General features: G+C 44.9%; 1 protein-coding gene across 35 annotated transcripts in view; it reads left to right on the forward strand.

Moving 5' to 3' along the window:
* MAP2 (microtubule associated protein 2) overlaps positions 1-17,819 on the forward strand; it is a 224,830-nt gene that overhangs the window by 42,961 nt on the left and 164,050 nt on the right. For all 35 annotated transcript variants that reach the window (XM_057412262.1, XM_057412275.1, XM_057412280.1 and 32 more), the window contains exon 2: positions 84-138. The gene's annotated coding sequence lies outside the window, so the exon portion shown is untranslated. The remainder of the gene's footprint in view (positions 1-83; positions 139-17,819) is intronic.

The raw sequence follows: 17,819 nt of genomic DNA on the forward strand, positions 1-17,819 counted from the left end.
TCACGAGCCTTTAAAGCATTCAATAAAATGAGAGCCTTTTCCCTTTAGCAGCTGTCACTAACAGAGCTTTTGCTTTGTTTCAGGTGTGGAAACCAGAACTAAACTATCCTGTGACTGACAACGTGACAACACCAAGAGGTGGGTTTTCTGTGTCTGTTCATCTCTTATCAGCCATTCCAGAGCACTGGATATGCTGTACATCTTGACTTTACTAGGATTGATTGCCTGATGAATCTCTGTGGCTTGTTCAAACAAGACCAGAGTTTGACAGGACTCCTCCCATGTGTGTGCACGTGTTGAGTTCTAAACAAACAGAACGTGTCCATTTCCTGGGCTGCACAGTGAGAGGTGTTTATGGGATGGAGGTGGAAACTCAAGTGAAAATAAGAATGTGTTGGGGTTTTGCCAACCATTTTGTTCAGGTGTCTGTTTCCTGTAGGGAATGTGCGTTGGCAGTAGGAGTTGAGCTATCCAGAAGCTGTGCTGCTGAGTACAAGCGAATCTGTGACGGGGCATTTTTCTCCTCTCACACTTCAGATTTAGGCTTTGTGGTTGCCAAGAATGTTTTATGTGATGTGCTCAGTACTTGTTTGTCAGTCGCCACATGCTCACCGTGTTGGGGGTTTTGTTGCTCGGCTTTGCTGCAGTGTTTTATTGTGGTTGTTAATGGAATATGGAAATCTGCAATGCAGCCCAGGTGCACAGAAATGCTGATCCCTGGGTTTCCCACTGCAGCCTGGCATTAGCTGGCCAGAGAAAGGTTTGTGTAATGGGTGCAGACAGCTTTTGCTTATTTGAACAGCTCAGGTGAAAACCAGCTGGTAAATACCACGTTGGTTTTATTCAGTGGTTGTTGCAAGAACAAGTATTTGATCATTCCTCTTCAGCAATGAAAGCGCTCATCTCAGCTGTACTTGAAGTTTTCAAGCACCAGGTTTATGTGGTGACACTGCACAACCATGATGAAGTCATAGGTTTGGGTTTGGTTTGGTTTGTTTTTTCTTTCCCGGAGCTAGTTCTTGCCCTTCTTTATAGGATGCGGAATGGAGTAGAAACTGGGATGTGTGTTGCTCACATCTGTGTGCTGGGGACAGTTTCTTCTTGCTGCCTTTCCAGCCACCCCTCATTTCTCTCTTGGAGGTCATAATTCTTTTTCCTATGTCTGAAGGTATGAGTCTTCCTGCAGTACATGTCCACAGCAGGAGGGCGAGCAGCAGCAGTATTTCAGTGCAGAGCAATAGTCTCTCTGTTGAGTATTTGAGTGTGGCTTTAGTTGCCAGCTCTGGAGCACTGTGCTGTGACTGTGAGGGGCTACAGTGCAGATGTACTGCTTGCGTTTTTAAGAAGCTAAATGAATTGCCACAGTCATGTAAGCTTTGTCTTGTGTGTTTGTGGAAGGCAGTGAGAGAAACAGGTAAGGTGTGAAAATTTGTCAGCCAGGCTCCAGTTGTCAACATACTTGAAATGAAATGGCCAGTGTCATTGGCATTAATAGTAGCTCATGGTAGTAATCCTTGTTCAGTGTGAAAAGGTCTGGCTTTGATTTCAGTGAGGTCAGGATGCTTCTTTTCGCTGCTCCTCTGCATGCCATTAGACAAGATTCATTAGGCAAAAGGTCAGATGTCTGGGAGGAGCTGGGCCTTTCAAAATGGTACTGAGGCCAGTCCAATAACTCCAATGGGAGGGAGCTATTTGAGGATCTGAGCTTAAAGTGTAGACAGAGCTGTTTGGTGGATGCACTTTGCAAAGAGCAACAGTGAAGTTGGGGAGAGTTCACTCTGCAGTTGAATTCACTTGCGCTAATTTGAGCTTCAAAAGCCTTGATGACAGGTGTTGAATGGGCTGTTGGCTCTTATTGAGAGCTCATCATGAACAGCAATGTGTGTAACCAGGAAAGTCAGCGCAGGCAGCTGAGCTGTCAGCTGAAAGGGATAGGTAAGCTGTCTGCTTTTAGAAGTGAGTAGTAATCCAGTTCTCTCAGTACCCAAACTATGGGTATTTTCAGCTGTGTTTGAGCTAAATTTTATCATATAAAGATTTATCATACAGAGAAGTGGAGAGTAAAAAAACTTATGATGTTAAAATAATCAGTTTCCTAAATCTTACTTTCTTTCCTAAATCTTACTTTTGACAGTGAGCGCAGGCTGTAGGAGCAGCCCTGGACCAAGGCTGAATCAACACTTGAAACTTCTGAACTTTATTAGCTCTTGTTCTCTCTGATAGTGTTCTTTCCCTCTTCTCCTTTGTGAATCTAAGGCACATTCAGATGATGCTACGTTTTCACAGCACGGTAAATGTTCAGCTCTCCCTTTTGTCTTGATAACCTTCCTTATAACCCTCTCTTAACCTTGCACACAACCTGCTTAAGGGCAAAGAAGAAATTTACACCCGTTTCTTGGTCTCTGTTGCATCACTTTCTGAACTGCCCCAAAGGACCTTCCCTCTCTTTCTTGCTCATCACATAGCAGTTGTGTATCTTGCACAAAGGAATGAATGCAAGGTCGTTTGTCTCGTACCTGTCCCTGCAAGCTCGGGCACATACTGAATCACGCATGGCATAAAACCCAAATCCTCAAAACAAAACATGAAATGTAAGTGGAACAGTTGTGTTTTACTGCGAATCTGGGAAAAAAATCCCAACCCAAAACAAAACAAAAACATGGAATCCCAAACTGGTTTGGCTTGGAAGGGACCAGTTCTGACCCGCTGCCATGGGCAGTGACACCTTCCACTAGAGCAGGTTGCAGATGAAGAACATAAGTGCATGTAGGAAATGGTTCCCAGACCTGTACTAATTCATGGTGAATTTCCATGTGGTACGAACAAAAAAAAAATTGTGAGAATTAGGTAATTTTGTCAACAACTTGAAGACCTGCATTGCCTACCTTAACGTTAGGCTCTTGTGCATGGCTACTGCTAGCAAGAAGCATGCTCACCCTGCTTTTGCAGAGAGCAGGGTCTTTCTGGAAAACATCTGTTTCCACTGAGTCTAGAAAAAGCTTTTGGTGTTTGGATACCTCTGTTCTGCTCAATGTGAGGTATAAAGGAGCTGCATGAGCTCATGTTCTTACAAGCTCTATAAACAGAGCTTGTTGAGCGTTTACCTGTACACTGTTAGAAGAGTGATACGAGAACTGTGATCACAACTTATCCCATGGAGTCTTTTGTACTTCTGTCTTTAACAGTGCTGATCTTTTGGGCTGATTCTCTTGCAAAAGTGGTCTGGTACAGCACAGCAAATAAATGATTATAGTAAGGCACCTGATCTCTTGAAGAAATCTGTCGTTCCACCAGGGTGTACTGGTTGTCTGATTCGCAGTGTAAGATGATGCACCTCAAGCTGTTTTCTGAAGCTGCTCACATATACTCACCATTACCACTTTCTCCTATCCCGCTGCTAGGAATGGAAAGTGTGAAAGGATTCAGGAATGCGAAGAGCTGCCACAGCAGCGGTTCCTGAGGAGGGTGATGCCACGTGTATGGTACAGAGAGTGAGAGCAGTCTGCACTGCCAAGAAACATGGATGTTATCCTTAGGCCCACTCCTTTCTCTGTTACAGATTTCCTCTGTGATATTCTCTTTGTGCTAAAATAAAACCAGAGAAAGCCAGACCCACTTCCCTGTTGAAGGCCTTGACATCACATCCAGCATCCTTTGGTTTGATGCTAAGGGCTGTTAAATACCACAGAGTGTCATGTGAGGCGGAAGCTAGATAGACTGAACCTTGGCCGTTCATGTTGAAGTCACAAGAAACTTGAACTTACACCCTGCAAGAAAAAATCAAGTTGTTTGGAAGTGCTTGTTGTATTGTTGTTCCAAATGCTCCTCTTGTAAGGAGGAGCCCTCCAGCATGTGGGTCTTGCAGACCTGTGCTATATGGAAAAGTAGGAAGGGTACTGGCATCATGCCTTCCTCCCCAGAAGCCTGTGTGTAGGATGAGGATCTAGGAGCCCATCTGCCCTGTGCCAGGGAGGAAGTGAAGGGGGAGGTGTTGAATGAGGGTTGTGGCTGTACAGTTTCTTCTCCAGTAGTGCAAGCAAACCAGCTGGCACCCACAGGACCCTGCACCAGCTAGACCTGCAATGTTAAGTCCGATGTGCTAGATTTTGGTGTTGAAGTCAGCACAAGCATGTCAGTATGGCACAGCAGCAGAACTGGCTTCTTGTTTGTATTGTCTTTCACATGTGTCTGGGCATTCTGAGTACCTGTCAGTCGCTCAAGTAATTCAGTCTGAGATGTAGTGACAGGGTAAGGGTTTTCAACTGAAGGAGGGTGGATGTAGATTAAATGTTAGGCAGAAGCTCTTCCCTGTGAGGGTGCTGAGGCGCTGGCACAGGGTGCCCAGAGAAGCTGTGGCTGCCCCATCCCTGGCAGTGTTCAAGGCCAGGTTGGACACAGGGGCTTGGAGCAACCTGCTCTAGTGGAAGGTATCCCTGCCTGTGGCAGTGATTGGAACTGGATGAGCTTTAAGGTCCCTTCCAACCCAAACCAGTCTAGGATTCTGTGATTATGAATATACAGAAATAGGTGCTCTTTTTGAGGGCCACTTTGTTTTTCATTGTCTGACACTACATATAATGCCTAAAGATGCAGAGTTTAAACCCCAGCACTTTTCTGAGTGCTAGCAAATGCTTGAGTTAACGTTCTACCAAACACCAGATGTGAAACCCGAAGGCAGGGCCAGAAAAATATTTATTGAGGGAGTATCATCTGAGGAAGCTGTTCCTATTGACACCAGCAGCTCTTGAGTGCTGGTGAGTTAACCAAGTAAGTGTTTGTGGGTTGTTTTGTAATGACTAATTCTATTGCTAGCAATGTCTTCAGGATAAAACAGCAAATGGAAGGAACAGGTGGGACACGACTTCTTTAACAGGAAACAACATATTGTAGAACTGCAAGCGTCTGCTTCTACTTAATGCTCAATCTTCAAATGCTCTGTGAGGCGGTTCATTTCTGTGGAATAAATGACTAGACCAGCCGGCAGGCCTATACAATACCTTCATATTTTAAAAACTCCTTATTTTAGTGATTCAGTGGGGTAAAAACACCTCCCTTGTGACCTCCTGCATGCCATATCAGGAGGCTGGAAGGCACCAAGGAGAACAACAATTCTGATTAAATCCTTTTCCATAGCTATGAGTGGGAGTTTTGCTCCTGACTTCAGTGGGAGTAGGAGCCAGGCCTTTTCTTTGTAGTGCAGCAGTGACGTCTTCCGAGACAGTATTAAAGAAGAGGTGTTATGCCCTTTAATCTGAAAAGCTTAAATTAAGCAAGACAAGTCTCTTTGAAAGGAGAAAGCATCTTTTATGAGACGTTTGCTCCTCCTAAGTGATACAGCAGGGGAACTAGGCAAGTTTGCAGGTGAATGGTAAAGACCTGGATAAAAGTTTCTATTCCCAAAAGCTTTTCTTAGTGTTTTGTTCATTTCCCCCCCCCCCTAGCTGTAGGAGATGCTATCACTACAAGGTTTGCTTTGCTTCCAGCTTTTGAGATAGTGGCTGTAATGCCTTTATGACTTGAGTATCTTTTGTTATTGGTGGGGAGAAAGCATTTCAGTGTATAGCATTCAGAAATAGAAGCTTTTCTGTTACTTACAGTCCCGACTCATATCCTGTTCATAGATTTTTATCCCCCCTCACGTGTTTCTGGAGCCATTACCACTCAACATGTGATGTCAAGAGCCTGTCCTTTCTCCTGTAAGGTCACTTGGGGGATTTTGCATTGGTACCAGCAACAACAGAACCAGGGTGGAAGCTCTTTGATCTGGTAGGGCAGCATGAAGGGTCTCAGTGCAGGTCTGCCTAAAGGGAGTTTCAGGTCCGTGGCCAGGTCTGTTAGAGAAAAGGGAGGAGGGGCATCCTGAGGGGAAAGAGATTACAGTCATAGGAAGAATTGGTTATGTTTCTTACAGCTCTTAACTGCTGTTGGCATAAACATGCCTCATTGTCTAAAGACATTACAGTATCTCTTTTAGTGTTGCTTCTCACCTTGGAATCATATGGGATTAATGGCAGCCATTCACCAAATTCTTAATTTTCAGACTCTGTAGGTGGATCGTATAATTCAGTTCATTTGTCTAAACAATGTATAAAGACAACAGTTACTTCAGTTTAACACTTTCATACGAAACCCCTTTGGTTTTGCTTGGAACTGATTTGCCTTTTTACTGTTAAAATTATCTGGTTATTTTACTGTGTAAATGAAACGCATAACACTTCTGAGGACAGACAAATCTTACATCTTCTGGTACCTGTCTTCTGAATATTTGTGTGTAGCTTGAAATAATTTTGTCATCTGGCTTATAATTCCTTGTCTGTTTAGGACTGGTGTCTCAAATCCTGATGAAATCAAGTCAGCCTTATTATTCTAGGCAGTGTGGTCTGATTCAGTATGGGGAATGTTAGCCTGGGAGTTGAGAGAGTTGGGCATGAGTAGGACCTTATAACATTTTGATCCTGACCAGAAAAGAGGAAAATACTTGGTTAGAGATCCATGACAGTATCAACCTTATTTAACCACTGTTACACAAGGAGCTGTTTATGCTTTCCTGTTTTTCTCCATCAGATAGGTTTATAATCCAAATGCTGTACAGCATGGTGCTATGCATTGCTAGATGTTGTAATGCTGCAGTGGCAGTTGCTTTGAGCTAAGGCTTCCAAAGACACATCTCAACATGAGTGGAGGGGAACTGTGCAGCTGAAAATGTGAAAACCTCAATCCTTAGTTTTTAAGTGCAGTCCTAAGAGAGATTTGGCTGTGGCACAGGACTGAAGGCAAGAATTGAACTGATCTGTGTGCTCTTAGCTGAGCTGTTGCACTCGGCCTGCTCTTTTCAACTGTTTGAATCAAAAGCTCAGAGCTAGGGAAGTTACAATGCAAGGGGGATAGGAGCCAGGTGTGGGACACTAGAGAAAGGCTTTTGGATCTGGGGCTGGTTTGGAAAAACACTAGTCCGGGGATAGTGCCTGCCCAGGAATCCTTGCTATGGAGGTGGGATGGGAGGTGAATGGAAAGGTGCCTGTTTCCAAACCCAAACCTGTACTGAGTCATAAATGAGTTTGAACTCATACAGGACTGTGGGTAGAGGAAAGCCCGTGTTCCCCAGCAGTGTACAACTCATCCTGTGACTTAGGGGACTAAGGCTAGGAGCCAGAAAAATGCCATGTTACTGTGCTTAGTTCCAGAGGTGAGGCAGACGGAGAGTGAAGGAGGAGCCTCCTTGGAGATCCAGTCCTGAAGGGAGCATTAGTACCTCCAGTTCGCACGTGAGAAGATGAGACACTTCTGAAGACATTAATACTATCTGCAGACAGTAGGCAAGTCTGTGTCCCAGCTGGGATCAGACTCCAGTCTGCTGGGTCCCATGCAGGACTTTGTTGTCTTTGCTGTCAAAGTGCCTGTTTCCACTGTATGTCTTAACTAAACAACTTACCCTGATCTAACAAATAAGCAATAGCTATTCAGTGCAAAGAATAACAGCATGGACAGATAGGTGCATAAGCCTGCATTTTGTTTGTAATCCCATCATGGGTGCGTGCATCTGAGGCGTAATATACTCAGAAGGAGAAAATATGGACCCCTACCCATCAAGTGGGAAACTGTTGCTTTGGATGGAAAGCTCTTGGTTTTCTCAAGCAAATGCAAAGGCAAGTTTTGTATGTGAGCTGTGGGAGCTGACTTGGAAAGCTTGGACTGATTCTGCCAGTAGTTTTGAATTTACAATTATGTGTTTTCATAATAAGCAGGAGCTGAAACTAAGGATGGGTGTGTTTAAGCTCTTCGTGTCAGAATGCAATTGTGTTTGTGCTAGAAAACTTGAAGCATCAGAAGCAGATGCTTATTTATCTCTAAAATTGCTGAAGCTCCATTGATTTCAGCAGACCTGCGCCCACATGCGCTTGTAACAGCCAGCAAACAGGCTCTTGAATCTCAGAAATGCACCATGAAGATGCCGAGCAACATCTGTAACATAGCAACAGGGAAGTCTTTATGCTGTTCTTGTCACTGCTGGTCCAGGAGGTTGGTGGAAATGGTAAGCATATGGTGGAGAATGGAATGCCTACTGAATTTAAAACAATAGTCAGTTATGGTGGTGGTGCAAGGACCCAGCTTTGAGGGGCCTCAGCTTTGGTTCAGAGCAAAGGCTTGGGAAGACATCACACAGCAGCATGTCTCCATGGTTTCTTCTTGCTTTTGGTGGGATTAACGCTTCCCCTGTGTGAAGTGTGACCTTCCTGAATCCATCAGGAACTTTGCCAGCAGGGTCTGGCATCTCTGTTTTCCCCTTTCAGGCTGTCTGGAGTGCTGTCGCAGGCTGTGTGGGCAGCAGAAGCCCCAGTCTGTGTTCTCATGGCGGGATCTTTGGTTTTGCTGTGCCTGGGGATGAAAAGGAAATGAGTTTTGTGCATGGTAGAGAAGGAGGTGCCTCGGCTGGGAAAACAGCCATGGGCCATGAGCAGGGATTATGTGTTCCTCAGGATCAGCATCTCTGCCAGTGTTAATCAGCGCCGAGGCCTGAGATCAGTGCAGCACCTGCTGCTGCTGCTTCTTGCCTGCTGTCAGGTGTCTCACAGTCTTAGGCAAATAAACCATTTAAGAAAATGAATTACTTGGATCAAGCTGAAATGAATAGCACCAGCTCCTGTACCAGCCAAGCAGACACCTGAAAGATGTCCTGTATTTACACAACATGTAGCAATTAGGTTTTCCCCTGGCACCTCTTGTGGTTTTCACATTGTTTGCCTATTATTTCTGCAAGGGCAGAGGGGGAGGTAATGTGAGTGTTGTAACTACTGCCTGTAATTATGCAGCCAAAAGAAACAGGGGAGAAAAGCCTTCTGGGTGTTTTCTGCCCCCCTGGGATTTATTAGGTGTCCCATGCTGACAGAATGAGATGTAAAATTGCTTTCGGTGTTCATCTGTCACCGTGTGAGATGGAAGGAGCAAGTCTCACAGAAGTCCAATAGCACAGAGCTTGCCTATCATGGGCAATTCTCTCCGTTTTTTGGATGGTTTTCTGGTCTTGCAATGCCCAAGTGCTATGTCAGTCCTGGCTGGAAAGGCCATAGAAGGATCAAAGAAGAATGGGGGATTCAGGCAGAGCCAGCTGCTGCTGGTGGGAAGACACTACTGTTGGGAAGCCCCAGACGGTGTTTTGTATTGTGTGGTTGCAATGACAGCAGCAGGTTTGGAGCTGGGTGGGCCTTGTAGCCTGTTTGCTGAGCCAAGAAGGTTAGAATTCAGCAGGGCAGTGCATGGAGATGCTGCCTGGTTGGAGACCTGTGTGTCTCATGCAGGATGTAGACCCCACGGGTTGCCTGGACAAGCTGTGTGCCAGGTGAGTTCATCTGGGGTAGTTGCAAACCCTGATCCAGGAGCCAGGGTGTCTGTTTCCTTCGTGCTGGCTTCACTCACCCTTCCTCTGTGAGCACTTGGGGCTGTGAAGAGCGTGAAAGCTGTGACTGGCACAGGAGTGCTGCTCTCGTGTGTGGAAGCGTCTGCTGTATTCCCGGTTGAAAAGATGAATTCTGAAGATGCAAGCAGCCCTTTTTGGGAGCAGCATTTGTTTGATGCATCACAGGCACTGCGCACTGACGTCGTTGATGCAGTCATTTTAAAGCTGTCATCTCTTTGGGCATATTCCGATGAGAACGTCATGCTGTCTGCAGCTTTAGCTGAAGCATGTCAGGCGGTCGTGTCACCTCCTCATTGTAAATGGCTTTTAGAATGCTGCTTTTGCTGCCATGCAACCTGAATGATTATTTGCCCAGAAGCAACAGGTTAAGGGCTGCCTTAAGACTCCTGTTTTGTACAGGGTTTCCAGAAGCTGCTTTCTGCAGCCTGTATCTGGCGATGCTGATGTTTCTAAGATGTGGGATCTTAGAGCTCGTCTCTGAGTGTGTATGGGTTTTTTCCTGTTATTCAGCTTAGCTATGGAGAGAAGAAAGGCATGGGAGATGCTAAGGGTAGTAACTTGCCTGTATGGCACATGTTTTGCAGGTAAGATGCAGCTGAGGCTGAAGGTTACCAGTCTCTCATGAAGGCTATGGAGTGTATTTATGGCAGAAGCAATCTGCATCTCATTTTTAATCTTCAGAATTAGTGTCAGTGCAGAAGAGAGCAGGCAAGCCTCAGACAACTTTATTGTGGTTATGAAACATGTGTCTGGGCACAGCAACTGTGATTTGTGGTTTCAGGGCATTTTTGAAGTGCATGACTTTGTGGATAAAACTTGCTCTTGTGGGATGGAGAGGGGAAAAGGGTGGGGAAAAGAAGTGGGAAAGAGAGAGGGGCGTTTGGCCAAAGTGGAGTGACTGAGAGCTGCTCCAGAAATCCTCAAACAGCAAAGGGGTGTTTTTCTGTGTTTTAACCATCAGTTCAGAGCCTTTGAGCAGGAAAACCCAATCTCAGCCCTACAGGTCTGGAAATGCTTTTGGCCTGTTTGCAGATCCTGTTTTCTTCTTGCCAGAACCCTGTGGAGCAGGAGCAGGGAGTGGCATCTTGTAGAACTTTGTACCAGTGAGGGCAGTGTGACTCAGGCCTGCAGCCAGGTCAGTGTGGTTGAACCTTTGCTGTAGGGCTGAGGATGGTCAGAACGCCCTTCTCTGGAATGGTGCGGATAGACATTGCCCTACCTCTTAGGTTGTGTCTGCCTCCATCAGGAAGCAGTATTAGCTTCCTAATTAGCTTTATACAGCAGTTGGAAGTTGGGGTTTGGGTATAGGTTCGCAGCAGCATGTGTGGAATTGGGAGAGGTGGGAAAGCAGGGGGAAGTCTGCAGTTGCAGGTGCAGTCATAATCATAGAATCATAGAATAGTTAGGATGGGAAAGAACCTCAAGATCATCTAGTTTCAACCCCCCTGCCCTGCCATGGGCAGGGACACCTCACCCAAGGCTCTGTCCAACCTGGCCTTGAACATCACCAGGGATGGAGCATTCACAACCTCCCTGGGCAACCCATTCCAGTGCCTCACCACCCTTACAATAAAGAACTTCTTCCTTATATCCAATCTAAACTTCCCCTGTTTAAGTTTGAACCTGTTACCCCTTGTCCTGTCACTACAGTCCCTAACGAATAGTCTGTCCCCAGCATCCCTATAGCCCCCCTTCAGATACTGGAAGGCTGCTATGATGTCTCCACGCAGCCTTCTCTTCTCCAGGCTGAACAGCCCCAGCTTTCTCGACCTATCTTCATAATGGAGATTCTCAGAGATATTGGCCTGCAGTATGTTTTTCATATCAACTTTCACAAGAGCTGCAGATCTCGGGAGACTGTCATCTACCTTGGGAGACAACTGGAAATGTCTCCTTTGAGCAGGGGATAAGCAAAGGTGCTGCTGCTGTGCAGGCAGGGACCTGGAAAGGGCTTGGGACCTGGTCTGGTCAGATTGCTCCTGGCTTGTTCTCCAGGCAGATTGAATAAAATGTTTTAACAGTGAAGTAAATCTGTGTTCCTGAGAAGCAGCCTGTGAAATGTCAGTGCTTGCATTGCTATAAAGGCTACTTTCTTCAGCTCCAATTGACAGCCCCTGCAAATACCCTCGGCAAAGTTTTGTAGGCTTATGTGGACGTTGTGTGCCAGTGGACTGTCACGTTTACCACTTTGATTTAAAACCGAATCTCCTGTTTAATCCTTGCCCTTCTGATTCCACTGGATTGAAAAGTATGCTGTAGACCCCCTTCTCCACCAGTGAGCAGTTGATGGGGGTGTATTGATGCGTTGTTGGGAGATGGGTGCTGCCCTTGTCCCCTCTGCAGAGACCAGTCTCTGTTTGATGTACCCCTGCGATAGCATGTCTTGGCTCAGTCTTGTGCAGCACGGTTGTGCTGCATTGTGCTAGATCACGCTTTTAAACTGCAGGACGTCTGAGTGCTGATTGGAAACTGAACAGGAAAGATTGCTTGGATTATCAACAGGAACACAGTAGAAGGCATGACCTTTATTCTGCTCCTTAGGGCAGAGCAGAGATTTCTGTAGCACTCTGCTTTGAAACCAATCGGTAAATAGCACGGATGTTCTTAATCTATAACAGGTTAGCTGCTGAGGTGTCCATGGGCTTCTGAGGTGCTGAAGGAGGTGGGGTGGAAAAGACATGAAGTAGAGACAAGAACCTAAAAAAAGCCAGTCATGCAGAGATGTGAAAATAGCTTATTCAGGCAGGAATAACAAAATATAGGAAAAATACGCCAAATCAAGCAGTGCAGATGAATTTTGCCTGAGCACAGGCTGTGACTATTTACCGTCGTGAGGTTAGACTGGGGATAGTGTGAGCTGCAGGGAGTGCAGCAGCTAGGAAATAAAAGTGACCATAAGGTCAGTGCTCAGAGCCAGGTAAATGAGCCATGCTGTAGGACAGGACAGGGGCAGTGCCAGAGCTCCCTGGAGATGTGATTCCAGAAGTGACATATTCTGGTGTCGTCCTTGACAAGGAGAACAGGGCTGACAGTGACTGGCTATTCCTTATGTACTTGTTTGAGTTAATGTGGAAATTGCTGTGATAAAGGTGGTGCAGCTTGGCCTGCGTGTAAGGAACAAGGGGAAAATTTCAGGATTCTGTACCAAGAAGGAGAAAAATGAGTGCTACTGCTGAATGCAGGGCAGACCTTCATTTTTAACAGCTTTCATACTTTACAGTACCTTGTGGTTTTTCTGTAGTCACATATGATGTAGGAGGAGAGACAGCTTGCCCCTTGGAGTGAAGAGGAGCCTAGCAAACCTGAGTTTTGCAAGGGGCTGGAAAGAGCCTTCAGCCTCCTCCTGATGGGCAGGGTGCAAAGGCTCCTTGGAGAGAGAGGCCCTGTGTTTCAGCCCCATCTTATGTAAAAGCATGTTTTCATCTCTGTGGGAATGCTGCTGGTTTCAGATGTTAATGCTGGTGCAGAATAAAGGGAAAGGGGGTGTCTTAAACATCAAGAACTTTAAATTGCCTTTTAATAAGAGTAGCTTTCAGATCCCCCTTTTCTGTTTGCTAGCTGCTAGAAGATAACTTCTGTTATCTAACATGACCTAAGTATGTCTCCTGAGCCATCAGTTTCAATTCCTTGGAGAGTATTGGGGAAAAGCACATATCTCTATATTATAGGATGCTTCTTTGCAGTATTTTTCTTTCAAAATACAAATAGGAAAATATACTTGTTAGAGAAATGTAGGAGCAGTTTGTGCCTGGTTGTATTATGAAGGATCTAAAATAGGCATCACAGTGGCCTTAAAACCTAACTTCTAAATTCCTGGTATTTCTGGCCATGTCATAGTTCTGAGAGCAAGTGCTGGGAGGCAACAGTAATGCCACATCTGGCCTGTGCCTTCGGGTAGGGAATCCAACAGCTTCTCTAGACTTCCTAGGCCAGATGTTTTATGCATTACGTATTTAAACCTTGCTGTTTCATATAACTTCTTCCCCAGGCCGGTCTTTTCTTATTCTCTACATTTTGGCATGCCTATCCATTGCTGTAGCACAGTACTTGAATGAATTGTGAGTGAATGGTTTGGCTTTTTTTGAGAGAAGCCTGCCTGCAGTGCTGAGGAGTAACTAGTGAAAGCTGCTTGAAGTCCTAGCCAGACCACAGAGCCAAATTGTGATTGTGATTGCCCATCACAGAAGCTGTCTGTTTGGAGGAGATGGAGCTATTTGTTCATTCATGGCTTAGACCCCACCATGCAGCAGCAGCCACGTTTCTGCAAACATTGGCTCATTCTGTGACAAACCCACTCATATTGGCAGGTTAGGAAAGTGTAGCATTTTCGTATTAAAAGGCAATGGGTAAGCTTTGCCTGTAGCTGTAGACCTGGTTAAGAAATATACTATTAAGCTCAATTAGAGTGGCATGGGGAAAGTAGGTGTAATACTCCTGAAATGAGTATTACACAGCCCGTAAAGATCTGAACAAATGAGACATTGTTACTATGAGTAATGCTCCCTCATGTGAGTAGAACCATTGCAGTCGGGGGCCCTGTTCTGTTAACTTTGTTTTGATGTGTTATGTTGGCTGAAACATTTTAATGTTTATTTGAAAACTCTGTAACAAACTTGCTAATTCACTGTGCAAAGCATCTTTGGGGATGCTTTTTGCTTTGCTGGTATGGATTGAGAGGGAGCAGTTTCTCCATTCCCTTTCTTCCTAGCCATACCGGATTGGAAGGTAGGTTGTCCTGTGGTAATGTGCTTTTTTCAGTGTGTGTAAAACCATCCTGTCTCTGCATGATCCATGTAATACATAGGGGAAAAAATTTCCCATCTAGTAACTGATGAGGGCAATTTCCTGTAAGCTGGTTCCTTTTGTGGTCTCTGGTTTCCAGCCAGTTCTATTTTTACTGCCTTTTTCTTCTAATTTTTTTTTCTCCCTTCCCCCCTAGTTTCTTTCTCTTTTTATTAAACAAAAAAGCTGTTTCTGTTTGACAGTCTGTTACTATGGTGGTTCTTATACCCAGGCAGGCTACAGTCTTAAAAAGCACCAGCAAAAGCCATGAAGGTAATGTGTATCCTGATGAACTCTAAGCTTTTGAGCCGCATCATAAAGTCAGCATCAGCTGATGGGAGCAGATGCAAGTCAAGTCTTTACTGTGCTGGTAAATCACTGCTGAGCTAAAGCCAGGTCTAGGTAATTCCATATTATTGTAGTCAAAATTGTGTTGTTCCTGACCCTGCAAACACTTGGATTGATATACCATGCTACTTACATGAATAAGAATCTCTGGGCACATAAGGAGTTGCTGTAGCAGACCTGATATTTGACCTAACCGTGGTGAGTAAAGCTGGGGAGACTTACGTTGAGTGTGCAAGAAGAATCCAGCGCTCTGAAATCTGATGTCAGTGTAGAAGGACTGAATGTTTGAGTGGAGTGAGGAAACGAAAGAAGATCCAAGTAGAAGCACAGGAGGGTAGAGATGTGAGAGGGAACTCATTTAGAACAGTCACTTTCCATTAAAGTAAATGGAAATCTTGGCTGAAGTTACAGAAATGTCATGCTGCACGGCCTGTGTGTACTTAAAACCAGTCTTAGTCTGTTTGAACTTTTTTCCCAAGACTTCAGGAATCTGGGAACCTTGGAAAAAGCAGCAAATATCATGCAGGAGAGCGGGTTGGAGTTATAGCTTTATGATGTTTGAAACTGTGCTTGAAAGGCATTCTGATAGCTGGATTCCTAGAAATACAAAAGGAAGAAAGCAAGGTAATGCCACTTTCACAGGTGTTACTGTCGGCTTTGGAGTGTTTTGACCTTACTTGGGGAAGATTTGGCCCTTCTTCAGGCATATTTCTCCCCCTGCCCCTTTGCAAATCACAGCTTTGGACTGGATCAAGAAAGTTGCCCATTCTGCAAGCAAAATATCACAAGAATGCAGCAAATGCATACGGCAAAGAGTGCATTTTCTAACTAATGGACAGTGAATGTGGATTTTGGCACTTGCAAACAGTTGCCCTGCTTTATGTCCACAGTAGTTAGTTAGCTGATTTGGAAGATGGATATCTCTGCTTTCTCACAGATAGTAACAGTTGACAAAAGGTGCTGAGAACTTAGCCCCAGGAGTCATCTGGCATCCGAAGCACAGTTTGTACAAGTCAGATCTACCATCAATTGCATTTTCTTCCCATTACGTTAATTTCTTGAGTGTTTGAATGATTAGGTTTGAAGTGTTTATTAACGTGGCTGCTCTGGAATGAGCACATCTGGTCCTGTGATATTAGAAAGGGGAAGCATTTGTCAAACAGCCTTCAGGTTTTCTCTGTGGTTTCTGGGTACCGGTCCTTCAAGGCACTAAGATACTTGTTAGTTTTCAATATTCAGAAAAGTTTGTGCTGAAATTCCCCTTTTCCCATGTGAAATGTTGGCAAATTTTTGTGCTACAATGACAATCATCAGGGTGGCAGATTTGAGAAGTGTGACTTCTGCCCTCCTGACAACGTTGCCATCATTGCTTTGGACCATCGCCTCAGTCACTTCCATTCTAGCAAGAAATACTTAGGTATGAGTGCAAAGTATCTTAAGGAACAGGAGGTGCTGTTTGTTATTGCTGAACTCCAAAGGTGTTTGCTTCTGTTGTGTGTTTGTTCTGCTTTCCTTTTGCACTGAAGTAACCATGAATGACTGGAAAACAATGAATCAGTCGTATAGCTTGTGCTGCAGGTGAAGTCTTTGAAGATTTCTGAAGTTCTAAACTGTGAACATTAAATAATAAAGCAAATAAATTTGCCTTGGAAGGTTGTTATTTCCTATTGCTTTAGTAAATCATAGGCTTTCGCCCTCCAGGAAAATAATCCAAGTAGTCTTAATTTTCAAGCCCATAAATAGACTCTAGGGGATTACGTGCATGATTCAAGTTACAAGACCTACATAAGGCCTTTTTTTGTCAAGTCTGGAGCCAGAATTCTTAGTTACGAATGTTGCTGTTTGTTGTCTGCTTAAGTGTCCTTCTGCTCCGGGCTTCTGGTTGTGCAGAAGGGTTGTTACTGAGCTCCACTCCTATCCTAAGAATCAGTGTCACGGTCAGGTTACCCAGGTTCCACCTTTCCAAGAAAAGAGTGTGTTTATGCTACCAGAGGAAGGACTCTCCAGCTGTTTAACAGCATACCAGATGAAAGACAATTCCTTCCCCATTGCAGCTGAAATCCTTGAAGCTTTGGATGGTCCAGGCTTGGGGTGTGTGCATCCACCTTCATCTGAATGACTTTGTTTTCCTTGGCAAAATTAAATTGCTCACTATTGCCCCATCTTTGGGATCGCACAGATTTCTTGTTTGACTTTAGACTGATTCAGGCTGTAGAATTTTGCCCCCTCCCTGCTCTGATTTTGAATGTTTACCATGAGGCAAGGAAATGAGTGCTTTAGGTGAAGCATACAGGAGGTATCTATGGATGCGGGTGTAGATCAGGCAGTTGAGGCAGAGGAGTTGAGGCAGGCAAGTTCAGGAGCTTGAAAATTAACAGAGGAGGTTTTGTGCTTCTGTGGGTGGAAACCAGTTTGTGCCAGTACTTTCAGGGCTGTCCTAGCGTTGGTTCATCTAACTGAAAAACATCAAAGGCCTGGACTGGTTGTGTTCTTCAAAGCTCCTGGTGCCTTTCAGAAGTGGAAGATCATTATCAAAGTGATGACTCGCCCAGATGGGTTGTTTTATCTACCCAGTTTCTGGCCTTTGGCCAGCTGCCTTTTCAGTTTAATGACACTGAGTCCTACCTTCCATTTCTACCCTTCAAGTCACAGACACATCTCTCTTGTCCTCTACTTATGCAAACCAAGAGAGGATTCAAGATGCTTTCCAGGCAGGAGAGTGGGGAAATCCTCTGTGATGCTCACTGAGTGTCAGGAAGGAGCTGCTCCAGCTTGATGCACAGTCTCATAGCAAGGACTGCAGTGATGACATCTATGTGAAAGGCCAAGTTTCTCAGCACTGCTTTCCTGGTGTGCATGGGGCAGTTGGCAAAGGGGGAGCTTTGCTGGCAGGAGACTTCTCTGCTAAAGCAGGTGCTCTGTGCCCCCATTGGATTGCCCAGGCATGAAGCTTGGGACTGATAACTGATCCCTGGGTTTCTAAACATTACAAGCCTGGATGTGTGCTATTTGTTTCTTTACCTGCAGTGCATCTGAGAGTTCTGACTTGGATCCATTTCCATTTTTTTTTTCCTAGTTTTTCTTTCAGCTTCTTTCTCTCATAATCCCTATAACGGGGTGCATGTTGTATAAGCTTTACTAGGTCAGAAAACAGGCAGATTGGCATTTGTATGGGAGACTTTTATCCTCTTTTTTGTGTTGCTCATCTTAGGACAGCAAGTTTTGTTTAATAAATAGCACATGACCCTCTCATGTTTTTGTGAGCCTATAATGG

The sequence above is a fragment of the Pezoporus wallicus genome, unplaced genomic scaffold (genome assembly GCF_028554395.1).
Source record: "Pezoporus wallicus isolate ANWC-B61680 ecotype Strahan unplaced genomic scaffold, APGP_CSIRO_Pwel_v1 contig_6566, whole genome shotgun sequence".
Lineage (NCBI taxonomy): Eukaryota > Metazoa > Chordata > Aves > Psittaciformes > Psittacidae > Pezoporus > Pezoporus wallicus.